We start from the raw sequence: 6,008 nt of genomic DNA on the forward strand, positions 1-6,008 counted from the left end.
CTCCTACACCGGCCCCACTGCCTCCACAACGATCTCCAACGCCTCCACGCAGGTCTCCACCAACACCGGCCTCATCGCCTCCACGCTGGTCTCCAACACTGCCCCCACCCCCTCCACAGCGACGCACTACAAAGACGTCTAAGGTCCCGGTGGCAAAGAAGACCCCGAGAAAAAGAGTTATTTCTCAAGGAATACTTCCTGAAAAGACTGATGAGCAAATAGCAGCTGAAGAAGACAAAAAAGTGAAAGATTTTTTTATAGATATCAAAAACAAGAGTCAAGCGAAGCTTAAGGAGAAGCCGTACTTTTACATACCACGAGATGTGCTGAGGCAGAAGGTCGATGCTCACAAGAAAAAGATGATTGAACTTCGTAAGCCTTCGCCACTATCAGACTATGACCGCTCCCTCGTGAAGTCACATGATGCAGATAAGAAAAGGAAAAGAGCATCAGGGAAGGATGTCCCACAGCTCGGACAACAGAAGCAACCAATGCAAAATCTTGTTGTTGCTAATGAATATGGTTCCAACATAGAAGTCTATCGACCAGACAACTCCAGAGAAGTGTCGGTTCAAGCCCTTAATGCTTTTTTTAAAGATACTGGTTTAACCTTGGATCAATTGATGGGCAAAGCTCCAATCCAGAACCTGGAAGTTGATACCTGGAAGACTTATAAATATGGCAAAAGTCTGTACAACCCTGCGGCTCTGAATGAATTGGGTACACAAATATACTTGCTCAACAAGTGGTACATGCAGGCATGTGGCAGGGGTGAGCAGTGGATCTTTGTCAGATTTAGAGACCATCATTATTTCCGTGGCGATGACATCTTACATATTAGTTTCGAAGAATTGCATCAACTATTCCACTTGGACGCTCTGGACAAATCAATCATTAGCTCCTTTTGTTTGTAAGTGATTCTTACTTTTATTTAATAAACTCACTTCCATGCGTACGTGTATATAATTATCCTCACATGTAACTTATATTTATATACAGATTCCAGATGTCAGAGCTCCAAAGAATACAAGACACCAGTATTGGCTTCATTGATCCTTATATCGTATTCAAAACCGATATTATTGTCAAGGACCGCTGGGTATCTGAAGCACAGACGAATATCATAAAGTTCTTCGTGAAGCAGCACGACAAGACAACAATACTTTTCCCGTACAACTTTGAGTAAGTGTTAATAATAATGTAGTCTACACATTTTATATAATATCAATACAACTTATATGCATGTACGTGTGTGTATAAACCAATGCAGGTTTCATTGGATACTCATTGTCATTGAGTTAAACTCAAGTCAGTTAGTAATCTTGGACTCATTGAGAAAAGAGCGAGCACAATACCAAGATATGATAGACATTATCCAGGGGTAATTTCGATCTCTCGCGCACAACTATTATTGAATAGATTTTGCCATAATTTATTAACGATCGTACATTATTGGTCGCACAGGGTTTGGAAAGAGTTTATTCGGCAACACCGCAAGGATTGCAAGGCACCACTTAATGTAGTTGAAATACCAGTAAGTAGTACTATATATACTTCCCCATGTGTTTAATTACTATATCGTACTTCAATTTACGTGTGAGATGATGAGAATAATCTTCTTCTCGTACAGTGGTGTTTGCGGCAGGAACCAGGTAATAACTTGTGTGGATACTATGTTTGTGAATTTATCACTGCATACATAAGAAGGACTCCTGAAGATGTCCTCAGAGTACGTATATATCAATTTTTTATTTATTTTTAAATGAATATATATATATATATATGTATTAATACTTTTCCTTTTATTTCAAATGCAAGACTGAATGGTTGAAACGAAGGGTCATGCAAAAAGACCATCTGAAAGCAGTTTAAGAGTCAATAGCAGGATATCTTCTTGAAAAAGTGCTAAATCCCAACGGCGAGTTCTACTTTGATCTAAGGAACTAATAATGTAAATTAAATGTTTATTGATATCGTTATTTTCGAGAACAAGATTATGAAAGTGTTGTATATATACATATATATCTATAATATATATAGCTTCATACTTTATTCGAATATAATAATGCTCGAGATGAGAATTAGATGTAATTATATGCGTGCGTGTATTTATATTAGCAGCGTAGAATACGTACATAAAAATATATTATATATTAAACAAATATGTGTAACTGAACTGAAAACAAATTAAACAAAAAAAAAGAAAAAGAAAAGGAACCTTTAGTCCCGGTTGGGGTTACCAACCGGGACTAAAGGGTGCGCCAGGTTTGCTCGGCTGGAGGGCCTTTAGTCCCGGTTGGTAACACCAACCGGGACTAAAGGTCCCTCTTTAGTCCCGGCTCGATGACCCGGGACTGAAGGTTCCACCTTTAGTCCTAGGATCGTTGTCCCGGCGCGGTAACCGGGACTAAAGGCCGTTACCGCCCGGGACAACAAGTCCATTCTGTAGTAGTGAGGAGAATATGAGAATGAAGAAGATCTCTGATGACCTTGAGGGAATTTGGAGGATGGAAGAGATTAAGGCTAGGCAAAGATCACGAGATAGAAATATAAAAGAGGGGGGGGTAGGAATACAACTTATTTCCATGCTATTGCCAATCAAAGAAATCAGAAGAAAAGGATTTTAGGTCTGGAAACTCCAGAAGGTTGGGTGGAAGACATTGATAAAATGCTAGAACATGCTGTGGACTTTTACAAGTCTTTGTTTGGTAAAGAACCTGACACCAGCGTTAAGTTAGATTCAGACTTTTGGGAGGAGGATGAAAAAGTGTCTTCAGTGGAGAATGAGCTGTTAGAAGCTCCTTTCACAGAAGAGGAGGTAAAAGTGGCTTTATTTGGCTCGTATGCTGATGGTGCCCCTGGACCTGATGGTCTTCCTTTTTTGTTCTACCAAGTTTTCTGGGAAACCATTAAATCTGACTTGATGAATTTAGTGACTCTTTTTGAGAGTAGCAAGCTCAATCTGGATAGAATCAATTATGCTATGATAACTTTAATCCCAAAAGAACCTGAGGCTAAAAACTTGAAGAAATTCAGACCAATTAGTCTCATTAATTGTAGTTTCAAGTTGTTCTCTAAGTTGCTCAATAACAGGTTCATTGGGGTTGCGGATAGGTTGATAGCTTCAAATCAAACTGTCTTCATTAAAGGCAGATATATTCTTGGAAGCGTTGTAGCAGCACATGAAATCATTCCTGAGGTGCATAAGCAGAAAGATGCTGGGGTTATCCTTAAATTAGACTATGAAAAGGCATATGATAGGGTTAGCTGAAGTTTTTTGGAGGATGTGCTTGGGTCTAGGGGCTTTATCCCCAAATGGATTAGTTGGATTAGAAGTTTGGTTCAAGGTGGTTCAATTTGTATTAGAATGAATGATGAGAATAGTGTGCTTTTTAAACCTGGTAAAGGACTCAGACAAGGAGACCCTTTATCTCCTCTACTTTTCAATCTAGTAGCTGATGTCTTCTCTAGGATGCTTATGGAAGCCGCTAGACAAAATTTGATTTCTGGTCTTCTTCCCCAAGTAATGGGTGGTGGAGTGGTCAGCCTGCAATATGCCGATGACACACTTTTGTTTTTAGAAGATGATATAGAAAAGGCACAAATGTTGAAATGGTTATTGGTATGTTTTGAGAAGATGTTAGGAATGAAAATCAATTATGATAAAAGTGATTTGCTTACCATTGGCTTAAGCCCAGATAGTGCTAATAACTATGCAAAAGTTTTCTGCTGCAAGCTAAGTGATTTCCCAATCAAGTATCTTGGTGTGCCTTTGCATTTTACTAAATTAAGAAGAGTTGATTCATAACCTGTGATAGATAAGATAATTAAAAGAATTGCTGGGTGGAGGGGAAGATTGCTGTCTTATGCTGGCAGGCTGATTCTATTAAGAGCATGCCTTGCAAGTATTCCTATATACCTTCTATCCATGATAAAATTCCCTAGATGGGCTATTGACATGACCTTCTATCCATGATAAAATTCCCTAGATGGGCTATTGACATGATCAATTCTCAAATGGGACACTTTCTGTGGAATAATACTGAGGATAGGCATAGATACCATCTAGCAAATTGGCAATTGGTTGCTCAAAAAAAAGACTTTGGGGGCCTGTGGATTCCTGACTTAAGAGGCTTAAACTTGTCTTTGCTATGTGCTTGGATTTTCAGATACCATTTAAATTCTAATGCCATCTGGGTTAGGATTTTGGATTCTAAATATAGAACTAAAAATCCTAACATTCTCTGCTGTCAGGATGTGGGAGCTTCTCCTTTTTGGAAAGGGGTGCTCTGGGCTGCAGAGGCTGCATTGTGGGCAATGGAAGGAAGGTAAGATTTTGGGAAGATATTTGGTTAGGAAATACCAGCCTGGCCATTTTATATTGGCCACTTTATGTAATTAATGAGCAGCAGGGTAAAACTGTTAGTGATGTTTGGGATGGTGTAAACCTTAGGTTGACGTTTCGAAGAGCTGTCTCAGAGAATATCATGAACCTTTGGTGGGAACTGCTTTCTCTAATGGATGAGGTCTCTCCCTCTGAAGAAGAGGATCATATTGTATGGAACTATACCTCATCTGGCAGATATGAAGTCCAATCTTTGTATGCGGTGATCTCCTTTAGAGGAGTAGCTCCAATCTATGTTAGTTCTGTTTGGAAGTTGAGTATACCTCCTAGGGTACAACTTTTCTTGTGGCTGGTTTCTAATAACAGAGTTTTGACTAGAGATAATCTAGCCAAAAGGCGGGGGAAGTAAGTGATCCTACATGTTTACTGTGTAATGAGAAAAAGGGATCACCGTACCGTTGAGCACGAGGTAGATGTCACGTAGCTCCGATGTTGGCTGAGGCTCCGAATAGTTTCCTCTCTTCCAATGCATCAGACGCCTTGACATCTCTACGTATTTCCACACGTGATCGGTCATCAATTGCTCGGTGAATCCCGTCCCGGTGTTCCAGCCACACGCAATGGCGTTGTGGACAGGGTTCAACCTCGCCGACTCGGAGACCACGAACATCAGGCCCACCACTGCCAGCCTGGGGTTGTCATCATCCGCCACAGCTGGGAAGCGCGACAGCCACGCGCACGGCGCGCGTCGCGAAGGTCTTGCCCAGGTTCACTGACGTCAGTATATCTATTACTTGTGCCGCGTTTCTGGCGGCCAGTATACTTTTGTAGCTATTGCCCCAGCCTAGAAGTTTTGATCTGTATTCTTGTGGGAGCATCCGCTGGTAGCCAAGCTCGTACCAATCGCCCCTCTTGTTTCTGAAGCCCATGACGTCCACGTTGTCGTACCAATGCAGGACTGACAAAGGTTCTAGGCAAAAGCTCGGCTCATATCAATCTGGGCCAGTGATGAGGATCTCCTTCTTGAAGGTGTCACTGAAGAATCTCTTGCTGCTGTTGCTCCTGGATCGGCCCGTTCAGACCCTTGCCAAGCTCCTGCGGTGTCACCTCTTGCTACTTGGGGAGATGATGATTATGTTGCGCCGTCATTCACCTCTCTGGAGGCATCGTGGAAGAGTCCCTATGCCTTGGTGTTGTAGTTTTTTCTTTCTTTTTGGTGTATTTGTGGTTGTGCCACCATTCGCCCTTGTGTTCAGTGTGTTGTTGTACTCTTATTAGTGGATATGCCATGATCTAGCCTTGGGGCTGCTATATTGGTTTTATTCTAGTGTTCCAAAATAAACCGCACCATAGGTTTTTTCTCTCATTCCCTATAAACAAGGTAGTTGATGATAAATCAAATACTATTCAGGTGGAGATTCTCTCCCCCCGATGATAGTTCAAAAAAAACTTATCTCAGTGTGTCATATAGGTCCCAAACTTGTCAAAGTGTCTCTATTAGGTCCAAATAGGCCCGATCTACTCCGCATCAATGATACCACGTGCAACTATGATTGGATCCACACCTCATTATTGACCAGGGTAGGAACTTAATGGCCAAGCAATTGTTCGCCTATCTCTTCCATCTAAGAAGCACTAGCTTTGCCCTTGTCACCATCATTAC

General features: G+C 41.3%; 1 protein-coding gene across 1 annotated transcript in view; it reads right to left on the minus strand.

The window, feature by feature from the left end:
- The window catches only part of LOC136488151 (uncharacterized), a 38,717-nt gene extending 33,889 nt beyond the window's left edge, over nucleotides 1–4,828 (minus strand). The window contains exon 1 of the mRNA XM_066485172.1: nucleotides 4,802–4,828. The gene's annotated coding sequence lies outside the window, so the exon portion shown is untranslated. The remainder of the gene's footprint in view (nucleotides 1–4,801) is intronic.
- Nucleotides 4,829–6,008: the final 1,180 nt, after the last annotated feature.

Source organism: Miscanthus floridulus, chromosome 10 (assembly GCF_019320115.1).
Source record: "Miscanthus floridulus cultivar M001 chromosome 10, ASM1932011v1, whole genome shotgun sequence".
NCBI classification, from domain to species: domain Eukaryota; kingdom Viridiplantae; phylum Streptophyta; class Magnoliopsida; order Poales; family Poaceae; genus Miscanthus; species Miscanthus floridulus.